At 41.8% G+C, this 17,168-nt stretch overlaps 1 protein-coding gene across 1 annotated transcript in view; it reads left to right on the top strand.

Moving 5' to 3' along the window:
• The window catches only part of LOC116062299 (cephalotoxin-like protein), a 1,100,540-nt gene that overhangs the window by 224,896 nt on the left and 858,476 nt on the right, over positions 1 to 17,168 (top strand). The gene's annotated exons all lie outside the window — the stretch shown is intronic.

Genomic DNA, 17,168 nt, shown 5'->3' with positions numbered 1-17,168 from the left:
CCAGTGGAGCGAGTTTTCAGCCATGGTGGCATCATTCTGCGTCCCCATCGTGCACAAATACTGACAGACTTTTGGCCAATTTGATCTTTTGCAAATGCAATGCAGTATAGGGGCCTCCCTCCACCTGTCCACAGCACGCATGCGCACACACACTCACTCTCTGCTCATCACCTATCCACACAGCTCGCTCACTCACTCACTCACTCACTCTCTGCTCATCACCTGTCCACACAGTTCACTCACTCACTCACTCACTCTCTGCTCATCACCTGTCCACACAGCTCACTCACTCACTCACTCACTCACTCACTCACTCACTCACTCACACACTCACACACACACACACACACACACACACACACACACACACACACACACACACACACACACAAGTCTCTATGGAGTCATTCCAATTATATTATCAGGTTGGTCCAGTTTTTCAGAAGTGATCATTTTGAGGAGTGAGGATTTTATTGATGACATGTTTAAAAAAGTTCAGGCTAAAAGGACCCATGTCTATTTGAAAGTTAAACTGTTTTGCAATGAGGTCAATACAATACAGGACTGAAGTTGCTGTGCATTGTTCTAGTGCAATATGCTGTCGAAATACAAGCATTGTTTGTGAAAATTAAATTTTCTGTTTTTTACTGTATTTGATTAATGTCATTGTATAAAAAGAGGTTTAAATAAATACAAATCTTACAGACATACATGATTTGTATAAATTTTATTTCTGTGGTAAGAGGACTTGAAATGACTCGAAACTAAAATGGTAGGACTTTGGACTCGACTTGAGACTTCTTGGCTTTGACTTGTGACTCGACTCGGGACTTGCCTCATCTTTGACTCGACTTGACTCGGGACTCGAGGGCAAAGACTTGAGACTTACTTGTGACTTGCATAACAATGACTTTGTCCCACCTCTGCCAGTCAGTGACTATACATCGAGGGCTCTATCTCGCACCCGGTGCAGCGCAGGACAAAGACCGACCCAAGGGTCTTTGCTAGTTTAAGACCAACGCAGATATCAGTTTCCCATCCAGCGCCCACGTCGTTAAATAGCCCATCTGTGGTCCATGGGCGTGGTGGTCTTACAGGGAGGTGTGTTCAGGTGCACCAGAAAAGTGCTTCTATTAAATAGCATAGACAGTTAAAGAAGTGGACCAACAGATCCCGTGTCTCTGGACGGAGACCAGTGAAGGATATTAGAAGTCTCTTTCCCGGTGATGGCTGAGCGTTACTGAGCAGCCTCCAACTGAGCTTGAAGACGTAGATGTGACGTGAGCAACCTGTCTGAAAGTTGGAAGTCTTCTGGTAGCTGTGCCAAGAGAAATCTCAATCATTCCCAATCTAGCAGAGACGGAGAGCGTAGGTATATGTAAGGAGATAACATAGGCACAGGCTAATTATTGATCACTAAAATGATAGTTAACATTAGTAATTAAACTTAAACAGCTAATGGAAATCCAAACTGCCTGAGAGCTTCTCCTGTATGTAACCAGCTACTCAATGGCTGGCCACTTCTATATGGATAACCACCAAATTTCCCTGATAGTTATAAATATTCAAGGTATCTAGATGTTTGGAATTGGGCCAGGTCAGAAGATTATAGGTTTGCTCGCTGAAGCCAAAAGATTGGATTACCACAGTGACCAAGGTCTCTGAGTATTTCCAACGCCGGTCTAGACTCCACCAGACCGCAATCTCTCAAACTCTGAATCTCCCTAAAACAACCTGACCTATATGGAATAGGTCAACATAAAATTACCTTAGAGCTAACACTGTTGACATTACTGTCATAGACTAAGGCTGGTATCAATGAACTCAATATCGCTAATCACAGTATCATGTTTCTAGTTCAGTTGTACAACATATTACTTTCCTCAATATATCATAACTATCATTTTGAAATAAAGTGCATAACCATAATACATAGTTATCACTAAGGTGCATAACAACAATACATAGATGTAACACAATTACACAGAAATACATTCAAAATACGCTTAATAGCCCTAAATGAATGAATGAAATGCATGAAAGTCAGACCTCATTATCATTCACTAGTATTAGTGTCTCAACAGGCCGCTAACAGACTATTAGCAGGGTTCCAGTGGGCCGCAAGGCCGCAACCGTTAATACAGCAAGTTAACTCGACGTTAAACACAATTTCAAAACATATAACTTGACGGAGCTACTCCACTCACCAGCGATAGTAGCCCGGAACACAGTAAAAATATCCCGTCTTATCGTTAAATCCATTTTAGTAACTTAACAAGGATAATACACTTTAGCTGTTAGCTTCAAGTTAGCAGCAGCCGAGGCTGCTAGAGCTGTTTACATTGAGAACAATGGGCACCCAATGGCGGACATTAGCATATAGGCTAGCGGAACATAACCAACTCACCAGTGCAAAGAGGAAGCACATTAGCTTGAGCATGCCCTCTGGATTAGACTCTCTCGAGTGTTTCACACAATTAGTTACAGTCAACAGTCACAGAATCGAATATCAATACTTAAAATTTATAATTAATGTACCACTACGATGATTTAGCTACACTGGCGTCACTTCAGATCTCCCTCACCAGCGCGAACGGCTGAGAGGCAGGTCTAAACACTCTATTGGCTAGGGTGTAGTAACACTCAGACTTATAGGCTAATGCCACAATAACAATATGCCCTCGTATTGGATGATATCAATGTTTACAAGCGATCCTTTCAACATAAAGCATTTATTTATACTTTTATTCTATTTATTGCCCATTTTACCTCTGGGTTACACCTTCCCCCCTAAAATTCATGCACATCCTCGTGCATGGGTGTGGCTGTTTAGATACAACTTTGGAAGAAGAAAAGGGCCCCAGGTAGGGTTCAGTATCTCTAGTCTCATGTAAGGCATCGGTGAAGGCTAAACTCAAGCCTTGGAACAGAGACTGCACAATAGATATCAATGGCCCTCCCGGTCGAGTGTACTGTAGTCTTTCCGGGGGGACTCCGTGTCTTTCTGAACGTCTGGGAACATCCTCTCCATCAGGTTCAGCGTTTTCCGCTGACCTGGAATCCGGGCTGTGATCCGTCTCCTGTTCAGATTCCTTTTCCTTTTCAGGCTCATTCTTCATTACAGGTAAGTCACTTTCAGGTACAGGGACAATTTCCAGTTCCGGTAAGTCATCCCCTTCACTCACCGGCGATTCAGCAGAGGGTCCTGCTTCATCCACTGGAGCAACATCAGATGGAGCATCCTCAGCAGATTCGTGTTCAGGTGAGTTATTTGCATCTTTTGGACTATCTACTGGTGAGTCACTGTATAGCCAACAGACAGGTTAACACCACCCACATGCTTATCAACAGGTGGCTTTTCGTTAGGGACATGTTTGGGTCTTGGAACCTCATACATTTTAGTGAATTTGTATGTTTCTCTTGTAGGTGGGGCTGAGGACAAGTTAACAACAATATCATCCTCCGCATCAGAGTAGGCAAGCATATCTTCCTCAGGGTCGTGAGCCTTAGATTGTCGCGTCCTGTATTTTCGTGGTGTTGGTAGGGCCGGCTGCTCTGTCTCTGCAGCAGCTGGAAGAAACCCACAAGGAAGTAGGAGGTCACGATGGACTGTTCTCAAGGGACCCTCCTTGTTCTCTGGCCGGATGGTATACACAGGAAGATCTTCAGCTTGCTGCACGACAACATGGATATCTGTCTCCCACTTATCGGCCAGTTTGTGTTTACCTCTGAGGCGAACTGCTCTGACTAACACTCTGTCCCCAATCTCCAGAACAGAAGGAGTGACACGCTGATCAAACCTGGCTTTGTTTTTGTCCGCTATTTTCTTAGCATTTTGGGATGCTAATCGGTAGCTTTCTTCTAGGTGTGACTTCAATCTCTGAACATACTCTGAGTGCGTTTTTTTGTCACCACCTTTCAGAGGTAAGCCAAATGCTAAGTCAACCGGTAGCCTTGGTTGACGGCCGAACATCAACTCATAGGGTGAGAACCCTGTCACATCACTCTTTGTGCAGTTATATGCATGCACCAAAGGTTTGACGAAGTTATGCCACTGTGTCTTGTCTTTTGCTGTCAACGTCCCAAGCATGCTCAGAAGCGTTCGGTTGAAACGCTCTACAGGATTTCCCCTGGGATGGTAGGGTGTGGTGCGGACTTTGTGTATACCCATTATCTTACACAGTCCTTTGATGATATGTGACTCAAAGTCCGGACCTTGGTCACTGTGCAAGCGTTCTGGAATGCCATAATGCACTATGAAGTTGTCCCATAGGCATTTTGCAATAGTTTGGGCTCTCTGGTTAGACGTTGGCACAGCAATGGCATATTTAGTAAAATGATCGGTCAAGACAAGCACATCCTTGGTGTTACTTTGGTCCGGCTCAATAGACAAGAAGTCCATGCACACGAGTTCAAGTGGTCTGGTGGTCTTGATATTCACCAAGGGAGCTGCTCGTTCTGGGGCTGTCTTCCTCCTAACACATCTGTCGCAAGTCTTAATGTGTTTCTCCCATAGACTGTATATATTAGTGGACAGCGCATCCGGTTCAGCAAAATGCGGCAAATGCGGAAGTGCCTTAAACCTGCATTCTATCTGAATTCCAGCAGGGGGCGAGACGTGCGGTTGCAAAAAGGAGGTCGGTTTCTATAGAAGTCTATGGCGAAATGACCCACTTCTCACTTGATTTATTACCTCAGTAAACATCTTCATAATGAATTTATGGTCTCAATCGCTAGTTTTAAGTCTTCTGCAACACAGAATGATGTTCATTTTTTGAGTTATGGTCTCGTTGATTTTAAAATCGGCGATAAAGCAGAGGGTGTTTTAGGGCGTGGCTATGATGTGATTGACAGTTCGCGGCCTGTCAATCATGACAGGTTTAGCAAAGCTTATCCATGGCACGTGAACTTCATTTTGAGGATTGACCAGCTTTCGTCTTCGTGACTGTGACACTTGGTCGCCTAATAATGTCTTGTTCAGCGTTTGGTTGTACGACAAGACACTCAAAGGAGTCGGCAGTTCAGTTTTTCCGGTAAGTAACGTTACATTTTGTTTTAATACTGTTTTTCGTTAGCCAACGTTAGCATCCCAATTAATATCAGTTAGCTAGCTGGATTGCACCTTGCTTACCAAGCTAGCGGGCTAATTAATAACGTTATGCAGACCGTATAAACGGATTAAAATCATACTGTCAATACAGTCTATGATTAATATATATATATGCAACGTTACAGTATGTATGCACAACGATCTCGCCGGTGATCTGTTTTTAACCATATGTGGTGTGGTGTGGTGCTAATCGGTGTGCATGTAATGGTAATGTTAGCTTAAAATCAAAGCCTGATATAGCTAACGTTATAGTGCAAATTCATATAAACCCTATTCGCACGGGAATAATTTTGGGACCGCGTATGATGTTTAAATTACCCCCACACATCTGAGGTTCGTGTGGCGCATTGGCACGGGACAAGCGGTGACTGCTTTTACTTGAATATACTGAAATATATGTACCCCAAGGTTGTGCAACGTCACCCGGACGCGCGCGAAGGATGGCCAGGGCAGGGCCGCCGCACGGCCGGGGTTGCGTGTCCTTTTTGGCCCGAATTCACCAGGCACATACCCTATCATCCCCACGGCGGCAGCACCCACACAACATCATCGTCACCCCTCGGATAAAGCTGCCGGGGGGGCGTCAAATCGGAGGTCTCAGTGCGGGGGCAGTGGGCCAGAATATCCGTATTTGCGATAAAATGGCGCACATGAAAAAAAAAATATATATTATTGTAAAGTTACATTAGTGTTGTGTCTTGAAAAAAACTTAAATGTATATTATTGTCACATCTTAACTTAATCTATTAAATATACATTTTAATAATTTTCATTGCAGATGCATACAGCAGATGTGGTGCCTTGTTAGTGTAAATTGATAATATATACACCTTCTGGATGTGAGTTCTAAATGCACAACATGAACCGCATTTCTTTCCAAACAGATTTCCTTCTGATGGCAGGCTGAAGCAATGGTTGGTGAACATGAGGAGAGAGACCAGCAAATGGAACCCCAAAAAGTCACGTCTGTGCAGTTCACACTTTGAGGAAGATCAGTTTTTCACAAACTGGCAGGTAGACATTAATTTTAATGCATCATTTATACTTTTTATATATCACTTACAGTAGTGGTGTAAGTGTCTGAAATACATAACACGGAGTACCAAAACAGTAAAAAATATTCTTAATGTGTGGATAGCAACATTTAATGAAATGAGAAATCATCAGTCACCCAAAATGATGTCTGTGATAATGGTGTCAAACTTTTCATTTCCACCAACATCATTTTGTTACAACTGTGTATTATTGTCCTTATGGCTTCATTGCTCCTGTATAATGTAAATATTTTTTGTATATACAAATTTTTACATTTTTATTTAGTATGCCAACACTGTTGTTTTGTGTATGTTTTTGAGTATTTTATTATTAAAAATGAAGTACTTGTAATAGTGGTTATTCAACCACTATTAAAAGTCTGTACTTTATTTTCAGAATACACCATAATTTGTACAGTATTATATTCCTGTGATATGTATCTTAATCTACCTGCTGATGTTTTATGTATTTACCATTAGGGCAAGAAGAGGCTGAAGGACACTGCTGTGCCTACCATTTTCAACTTTCCACCACATTTGTGTCCAAAGGAAGGAAGGAACAGAGCCACACGGACCAAGTTTGTAAGTATGACTATGGAGGTAAGTAACAGTTTGGTCTCTACATCTGGCTCTTCATGTTCTTCATCCAGCTGTCTTGCTCAGCCTCATGGGGTGCCTGGATCCTCTGATTTGTGTTCTATGTTGGATAATGAGGCAATCACTGACAATTTAGATAGTGGTTATATTCCTTTTTCTGATTATAATAATGTCATTGTGATGCCAGAGACTGCTGAGGAGACCAATGCCATTGACATGGTCCTTCATGATGACATTGGTATGATAGATGCCCATGCTGAGGTTGAGGTCGCTGATGATGACATAACTGAGTGTACCATAAGCGGAGACTCACAAACAATCATGCTTGATCATGACTACCAGCGCAAACCACAACAACAAATTTCAAGCATAGATCACAATTACATTGTTTCAGAGTCTCCAAGAACACTCAAGCGTAAAGTAGATGCAGTACAGGATCAGCTTGGTGTAGCTCGCAAAAAGCTTAGATTGAGGTCTGAGCAAGTAAAAAGAATGAAATCGCGAGTCGTGTGCTTGAAAGATCTGACAAAGATTCTTCAGAAAAAGTTGATGATCTCCAATGAATGTGCTGCTCTTCTGGACTCTATAAATGATGTACCTAGACATATTCTAAATAGAATTCAAAAGAAGTCGAAGTCAGCAACATTTTCTGAAGAACTAAAACAGTTTGCGACTACACTACACTTCTACTCTCCAAGGGCATATGATTTTGTCAGAGAAAAGTTCAATTTTGCTTTGCCGCATCCTCAAACTATTCGCAGATGGTACAACAGCGTCTCAGCAGATCCTGGATTTACCGTTGCATCTTTTACCGCTCTCGAAAGTCATGTCTCTGAAAACCGTAAAGAGGGAAAGGAAGTTATCTGCTCTTTAATGATGGACGAAATGTACATTCACCAGCAAATTGAGTTTGGAGGGGATCAAATTCATGGCTATGTCGACATTGGTACTGGCGAAATAGAAAACACGGTAGCCACACAGGCATTGGTCATCATGGTTGTAGCTATCAGTGGGTCTTGGAAGATCCCCATTGCATACTTCCTCATCAGCAGCATGACTGGAGCAGAGAGGGCGAACATCATTCGGGAGAGCCTTCGTCGCCTACATGCCATCGGAGTTCAGGTTGTGTCACTGACATGTGATGGACCATCACAAAACTTCTCCATGATCCAAGAGCTTGGTGCCAACCTTGACATACACAACATGAGACCTAATTTTCTCCATCCAGAGGATCAAACACAAAAGGTGCATGTGCTCTTGGATCCATGTCACATGTTAAAACTCTTGAGAAACTCATTTTCTACAGCTGGAGTGTTGGAGACAGATGATGGGAAACAGATCAGATGGCAGTACATTGAAGAACTCAACAAACTTCAAGAAAAGGAGGGTCTGCGTCTTGGCAACAAGCTAAAAATGGCACACATCAATTGGCGACAACAGAAAATGAAGGTCCACCTTGCAGCCCAACTGTTCAGCAGCAGTGTGGCTGATGCACTGGAGTACTGTGAGCAAAAGCTGAATTATCCCCAGTTCAGAGGATGTGCGGCTACAGTTCAGTTCTTGCGAACGGTTGATGCAGCTTTTGATGTCCTTAATAGCCGCAATCCATTTGGGAAAGGACTTAAAGCACCAATCAAGCCTTCAACAAAAGATCGTGCCAGGGCTATTTTGGAAAAAGCAGAGTCATGTCTTCGTGGGCTCAAGGTTAAAAACAAGAGCAACAACTTGGTCTACATGCATGCCACTCAGAAGAAGACCCCAATCTGTGGCTTCATTGCTTGTGGTAGAAGTGTGCTCAATGTCTACGAAGATCTTGTGGAGAGACCAAGTGCACCATGCAGATACCTTCTGACATACAAGCTGAGTCAGGATCACCTGGAGCTTTTCTTCTCGGCAGTCAGGGCACGTGGTGGGTTTAACAACAATCCCAATGCAAGGCAATTTCGTGGAGCCTACAAGCGCCTTCTTGTAAGGCACCAGGTGAAGAAGGGCACAGGCAACTGTCTTCTTCGTGACAACACAGAGATCCTGGACTCTACACCTGCAAATGTCAACATTGCACGCAGGGTGGATGTGGCGCCTGTGGAAGTGCGTTTGCCTGAAGAAGAAATCCTGACTGACCTTGCAGATGTAGATAACCTCTCAGAGTACAAGGAGGCAGTCATTAGCTACATCACAGGCTTCATCGTGAAGAAAATGAAGCAGAAGGTTACCTGCATGCCTTGTTCACTGGCACTGACATCAGACTCTGCACATCCTTTTCTGGAGTTGAAGAACAGAGGTGGCCTACAAAAACCATCTGCCGGCATTATTGCTGTTTGCCAGGCCACAGAGAAGTGCTTTCAAAGGCTGTTAAAAACCAATGGGGGAAAGGCTCCACAAGGACGGGGAACAACAATGCAAATTGTCAGTCAAGTCCTTGCTGATTGTTTGGGGAAAAATCTATTCCCAAGTTTGCACAACCACATGTTTGATATGTGCGTTGAAGCAAACCATGTCCATGTTCTGGCCAGGATGGCGTCTACCTGGTATTGTAAAGTTCGGCTGAATCATTTGGCAAGAAGGCAGACCGAAAAAATCAAAGAAGGCAAGCTTGTACGCAAGCGACTCACCAAATTAATACATTTTTATGGTGATTAAAAGAGGGTGCAATGCATGGTGTGTGTGTGTGTGTGTGTGTGTGTGTGTGTGTGTGTGTGTGTGTGTCTCCTTTATATATGGTGTGTGTGTGCGCACTGCATTATCTTTTATTGTTGGCCAGATTAAAAAAAATTCATGGACAAACAATCAAACCCCAGGTTTAGGCACTGTTGAAATTTTGTATTAGAGCCTGCATCTACGAGGCCTAAGTAATCAGAATTTCAACACTAAAGCCAGTACCTGTCCACCTGATCTACATTCAGCTGTTGAGTATAATTTTTGAGGATGGTCTGGTTATTGCTGAACTTCAAAGCATACTGTTTACTTAGAGTCTGCACATGGGGCATAAGTATCAGATGCTTTACTTTGCCTACTTCCAACAACATAGTTCAATTGTTCAATACATCCACCTATACGTTAAAGGTTTTTGTATATAGTTTTACATAATTGTATATATTGAAATAAAATTGTCATTTACTTTTTTGTTTTTCAAGAGCATACTGTACATAAATTAGGGCTGCACAATATATCGTTTATCGTCATTGTCATATGAACTCGCGCAATAAACATCGCAAGAGGCTGCGACAGAGACAAGACAGGTTTTTTTGGGTTAGTTGAAAGATATGCTAGATAACTCTACTTTAAAATGAAACTGTTATTTCTTTTTTAGTGCTGTCTATTATATTCAATGTTCAATTTGTTCAATAAAATGTTGGAAATTCACATGCATTTAAGTATTGCAATATCCTAGTTCCTATGTGTTCAATATTTTTGGTCAATAGATAAATATTTCTGAAAAAAGAAATGGATTAAAAGTAAAAAATAAAAACTGTCAAAGGCACAAAAAAGTTTAGTTCTTGAAAATGTTTAAGCAAAATTCAATAAAAGTTTGTTACAAAATTACAATGTTATTTGTCCCATTCATTAATATGTCTTATTTTTGTTCATGTAGTGTTGTGTGTGTGTGCTCTTCTTTATTCATTATGTGTAAATGTATGATTGTTTTGGTTTGTATGTATTTTTAGTCTTATTTTTATTTTATGCATTTCATTGTCTAGTTCAGAGATCTTCAACAGGGCGTCCGTGACCCCTAGGGGGAGTTACTGCTGTTGCTCCGGCTCTCTTTCAGCAAAGGGACCTTGACTTAAACAATGTTTAAGACTCCTGGTCTAGTTCATATTTTTTATTAAAAGAAATGCAGTATGTGTTGTGTGTTTAGTGTGTGGTGTTATTTTATGTATTTCTTTGCCATTTCTGTCCAGTCTTGTGTCCCCACTCTTGGCCTGCACCTTGTCGTGGTGAGTGGGCTTAAAACCAAGACAGGCTTTTATTTAACAGTTTGCAACGTGTTCAACCAACTTTATGTGTTCTCAGGAAATGAGGCTGTGCTCTGAAAAATCTTCAGTTCTGCAGCCAAATGTATTTTATAAAGCACCAGGTTCAATATTGGAGATTCACTATGTAAGATCTTTTCTAAAAAAAATTCTAAATACATTATTTCAGGCTGTTAATGTAGCTAACAAGCATGCTGTTGCAGGAGTTATTAACCACTGTTGTTGATGCTGTTACACTGATGTGAGGACCTTCTGTCAGCACGAGTCTGTTTTAAGATGAGTCACATACATGTTACAATCTATTACAAAAATGCTGTTTATTACCAAAATGTACATATCACTAAAAAAGTGTTGCATACAATACACGATAAAGATAAAATTTGACACGTAGGAGTATGTTTACTTAATACTGCAAGTCCTCAACTGAAGCATACCTTCATGTACAAGCTCATATATTAATATAATTCATTGTGATCTACCATGCCTTAACTACATGTTTGTCTTTTACTGTAATTACAAAGGTATCCACACTGACAACTGAAGGACCAGAGCCTACAGAAAGAAGACCTGTGTATAGAGCGATGTATTGGATGCCATTCATCATCGGTCCTTGGTATTTAGAGGTTCAGTTTATTGTTTGACTTAGTTTCTGCTGTAGTTTGATAGGTGATAGTAGTAATATTAAGTAGTTGTGTGGATTGAAACAAATGTATTAATATTAAACTGGAATAAAATTATGGATCTACTCTAGCATTCACTACCTTAACAGGTAAAAGTATTTTTTTGTAATTTCACATAAAAGGGTCTTCAATAGCTGGAACTGATCCACCAGAAGTGCACCCACAAGCAAAATGTGAGTCCTGTAATAGATGTGTCCTGGTGTTACTGTTAGGCCTGCTGCTATTAGGTAGCTTCTCTGTCTCTCCTCTCTCCCTCCTCTGTCTGTCCTAACTGCAGGAGTGGAGTCTGGTGTGTGGGAATCAGTGTTCCAGCTGCCTCTCATCTACCACAATCAACCTCTGCTTCATATACCGGGTCATTCCTCTGCATCAGATCGTAGTCAAGTCTCGCTCCTGACAAACCTTGTGTTCTGTTTTGACATTTGTGTATTTGCCTATCCTTATCCTTTCTCTTGTGCCTCAGCTGCCATTGGAACCTGACTCCTGCTACCGTTTCACTCCTGCCATCCACTGGACCAGATAACCACCACTGGACCCCACCACTAGACGACCTACTGTCTTCCTCTGACAGACCTGCTCCTTCCCAGAAACCACCGGACCTGTTCTCCAACCTGGAAACCTGGACTACCAGTTACCTTTTAGAAGTATGAATTAGGCATATAATTTATATATTTTATGTATTTAGGATTACATTGTTAGAATTAGATATTGACATTGCATGTCCTTGTATGGTTTTTAGTTTTCTTACTTTAAAAATGTGCACATTCATCAGGCACATTTGATTTAATTATTACATTTATGGTAATTGAATAAGTTGTTTATTTTTCCTTTGCAATTTGTGATCATACTTTTGTTATAATACATTTACAGTAACCCTACACAAATTAAACACTTTCAAAATTAACTATATTAAAGGATTTTGGTGAAGTGTTTTCATGGTGATTAAAATTGACAAGTACATAAAGACACAAGAAAAGCACAAACTACATTTTCCTGATCCTTCTTTGTCAACATGCAAGTATGGTAACATTTAATAGATTTATATTTGTTGATTAAAGCCAAAATAGACACTTTTGATCAATTACAAATTATATCATAAATGTCTTGTATGACTACACAACTGTAATATGTTCCTATAGTTACTTCAGAAAAACAACAAATGTAGCTTTAAAATGTCCTTTATTTCACATTGAAATGCGCATTAACATCAAAAATTACATCACAAACACTGGCAATATTTTTAACATTATGTTGAAAATTGAAGAATTAAATCATGTAGTTCACCTTTTACAATCAAGTGTAAATTCCACACATAAAACACTGCTGTGGGTCAAGGTAAAGGCAAACTTAACTGTCACAAGACATTAATTGGTCCCAGTAACGACCTCTAGAAGTATGTAATGCTCTTAGAACAGCACACTGATACTAATTATAATAACGAAGAACTATGAACGCTAACGTTTTGAACTATATATATACTATAACAATGTTTTACAACTACGTCCGACAGAGGGGAAGAGAGTGTCAAAGACCATGGGGTGGTAAGACTGGGGTGGTAAGGGAGGTAAAAGAAAAAAACACGTAATAAAGGGTGTAGGGAACAAGGAAGAGCAGAGCTGGTAAGACAAACAGTGTTATGGCCACAATTGTTAAATAAAAAAATTAATATGTTAAATAAATGACACTCATCACATAAGGCATGACACTACAGGCTTTCTTTGGGCTAAAAAAAACAAACCATTAAAACTCAACTTCAACATGGAAAAACAACAGACATGAACATTTCACCCTTGTTCAAGTTGGGCTTTAATAGATTCTGCCAAATTATTTAAAAAAATATCATTTCCCTTAGTGGTGAAATGAACTCCATCGTGCAAAAAAAGCCCAGGAGTGTCAAACCTTATTTGAGGGTGTTTAACAAAGCTGCCACTTAAACAATGAACATATGTAGCCATAACACTGTTCACAAACCTGCGAGCGTGGTCGATCTTCCCCGGATTGGCAACAGCCCTCCACCTGCATCTCTGGGTGATGCCAGAGAAGATGATCTTCATGCCAGGATACTGCAGGTGGAGGTGCTGCAGGTCCTCCTTCATTCCTGCGACGAGGTTGACGCCCTTGACATCTCCCAGGTCATTCCCGCCACAGTGAACAAGGAGGACATCCGGGGCTGCTCTTCCTTGTAGGGACTGGAAAAAGAAAGGGGGAAGGCTCTTCCACCGCAGACCACCCCAGCCGAACCAAGAAATGTAGACATCCTCAATGCCAAGGTTGTTCCCCGTGGTCTTTGCCGCTCTCTCAGCCCCACGCCGGACGTAGCTGTCTCCAATGATCCAGACTGTTGTTGGATGGAAAAACACATAGTGTATCATATTTTAGGCTATAGAGAAAAATTATAAATGAACAGCACTCTTTATTACACACAGTTATTTGAAAATGCATTATTACCTCGGCTTAGTTGTACAAAACAAATTTGCTAAAAGTTTAATGTTGTACAATAAATAGCAAAAGAAAAGTAACTATTACTTACTTCTGGGGCATTGGGTGGGTGCACAATATGCCATCGTGGCTCTCTGGCTCTCTTCACTCTCACGCATTTCTGAAAGAAACAGAAAGAATCATCAATTTCCATTTGAGCCCCTCATAGTTAAATATATATGCACACTAGCATGTAACTGTACTTAATTAATTATCTAGAATAATACACATAAACCAAGTCTAAGTCTATTGTTCTTTATTGTAACTTTAACTAGTTAAATGAGCTTATTTCTGCTAACGTCAGCTCTTAAAAGCATGTCATGGCTAAATGCGCCAACCATAGACTGATGGAGCAAACAGTAGCAAGACATTATGGTGCATTATGGTTATTACAGTTAACCAAACGTTATAAGAACCCATTTATATTAATTTGCTAATAGTTAGCGTTAGATAATGAAAAGCATTGGCAATCCCCATTTTGCATTTCGCTGATACTACGTCTAAATTAGGAAAACGTAGCAAAACTTCAATTTTGCAGAAAATTTACGTTAGCATGTTTTACCATAAGTGGCAAGCTAACATTACATACAATTTACATGGTAACTTCAGATACATTTACTTTACAATGTGACTTTACAATGTGACTCCTCTTATAACTATGGGACATAGATATATTTAAAACCTAGCGAAGCTAAATCTTACCTCGAATTATGTAGGCTAGCTTTCAGCAGCAGTTGCATCCAGATTGCCAGTGAAAGTGTGTAACGTTAACGTAGCGTTGAGTGTAGCTAAGCAGCGTAGCCAACTCTCAGCTAACGTCCCAGTCAGATACCGCCCATAGACCGCCCAACAGTCTATGGCTCCTCCCTCACTCCTCCCTCTCGTCTAAAAACGTCACATCCGCAACCAGGATGGCTGCGCCCATAAACGCAAACTCGACGACGGATTTCTGATCTCCACAAACCAATGGGTGACGTCACACATGCTCTGTCCACTAATATATACAGTCTATGGTTTCTCCACATCAGCAGCCATCCTCGGCCAGTAGAACCGAGTTCTGATGAGATCAAGTGTACGCTCTGTACCAAGATGACCCATGTCGTTATGCAGACTTTGCAAAACAACAGGCCTGGACGTCTCAGAGAGAACAAGTTGGAAAGTCTTTTGAGCACTTGCACTTGCTCTTTTTGGGATATGGTGTCAGTGATAAGTCCTCCATGCGGTCGTCTGGAAAGACCATCTGCATCTGAGTTTAACTTCCCTGCTCGATACTGAAGTTTGAAGTTGAAGGTGGATAGGGCTGCAAGCCACCTGTAGCTCATGGCATCCATCTTGGCTGTGGTCAATATGTATGTCAGAGGGTTACTGTCAGTGACTACAGTGAACTGGGTGCCATACAAGTAGTCACTAAATTTCGCGGTCACTGCCCACTTCAAGGCAAGGAACTCTAGCTTGTGGGCTGGGTATCGTGACTCACTTCTGGACAAGCCTCTACTAGCATAAGCAATAACTCTCATTTGACCCTGTTGTTCTTGATATAGGGCTGCCCCTAAGCCTGTTGTACTGGCGTCAGTATGGAGAGTGTACTGCAATTTTGGGTCAGCAAAGCCCAAAACGGGAGCAGTAGTGAGCTTCTCTATAATTGTCTTAAAAGCGTGCTCACAGTCAGGCGTCCAGTGCTCACCGAACGGGTTCTTGGGATCGTGGTATTGCTGAGGCTTTGTCTTTGGTTTGGCACTCTTGCGCAGAGGTGGATAACATGCAGTGAGGTCAGTGAGAGGCTTCACGATGCTTGAGTAACCTTTAATAAATCGTCTATAATACCCTGATGTGCCCAGGAAAGTCCTCAGATGTTTCAGGTCACGTGGTACTGGCCAGGTTTTAAGGGCTTCCACCTTGTCAGAATCAGTCTCAACCCCATTCTGAGACACTATATGGCCTAAGTATTTCACTGAGGTCTGGAAAAACCTGCATTTCTCTGGTGAAAGTTTCAGCCCATACTCTGTCAAGCGGTTCAAGACTTTCATCAACCTAGTCTCATGTTCTTCAAGTGTCTTGGAGAACACGATGATATCGTCAAGGAAAACAATGACCTCTTTAAGATTCATGTCTCCCATGCACTTTTCCATAAGCCGCTGGAAGGTGCTCGGGGCGTTTGTAATACCCTGCGGCATACGATTGAACTCCCAGAAACCGATGGGGCAGACGAAAGCGGTCTTTGGTTTGTCTGACTCTTCAACCTCAATCTGGTAATAGCCAGACTTCAGGTCAAGAACTGGGAACCATTTGGATCTGTGCAAGGTGGTAAAGGTCTCTTCCAGATTTGGGAGTGCGTAAGCATCCTTAATAGTCTGGAGGTTAAGCTTCCTGTAATCGATACAGAGACGGACATCCCCATTCTTTTTCCTCACTACCACGATAGGAGAAGAGAAGGGTGAAGATGACTCACGAATAACTCCAGCTTGTTGTAGCTCTTGCAGGTGCTTACGGACTGTCTCCAGGTCGTTAGGATGGATAAGTCTAGCTCTGTGTTTGAAAGGTGTCTCATCAGAAAGTTTAATCTGGTGTTTAACTTTATCAGTCCTCCGAAAGTCAAGGTCATTCTGTGCAAAGACCTCAGGCATGTTTTGGAACCTCTGCACGATTCTCTCTTTCCACTCGGCATCGATGTGGGAGCCGTCAAAGTTGAAGCTCAAGTTAGGCTCTAGATTAGTGCTGGATTTCTGTGTATTCACACTCTGTTCCTGTGAAAGGACTCTCTGGAAGGCACTAATCTCCCCGATGACACATTTCTGGGGGATGATGACATCATGTTCAGTTTCGTTGGTAAGTACCACTGGGATCTTATAGGGTGCTCTAGCAGGTAAGTCAATAAGACAGGTCTTTACAAGCAATCCGCTTGGTAAGGATGATATAGACGGATGTTCCAGCACAGCAGATTTCTCAGTCATTAAGCCAGTTACAGTGACAGAACCATCAAGCACCACTGTCTGACCGGCTGGGACAAGGTGGGGATCTTTGCCACGCATAGTAACCCATCCCATGCTACTATCTCTGCCTTGTTGGTGTCTCAGTTCAAGGGCTTTCAGTACTGCAGTGTAGCCGTTGGATGTTGGTGGCTGCACTTCAGCAGTGGTCTCACAAAAGGTCTCATACAGCACATCCAGTGTGTTAGTCCCAATTAACACCAGTGACTGCGAAGCTGCACGCATATCCGGAACTACCAGTGCAAGGGTTGGCACTTCAGCTTCGACTCCAAGGAACTCTCTGGGGAAAGTGACATTAAGCTCAATGT

Source organism: Sander lucioperca, chromosome 21, assembly GCF_008315115.2.
Source record: "Sander lucioperca isolate FBNREF2018 chromosome 21, SLUC_FBN_1.2, whole genome shotgun sequence".
Taxonomy (NCBI): Eukaryota; Metazoa; Chordata; class Actinopteri; order Perciformes; family Percidae; genus Sander; species Sander lucioperca.
The sequence above is the reverse complement of the archived record's forward strand: the minus strand, read 5'-3'. Positions and strand labels throughout refer to the sequence as shown.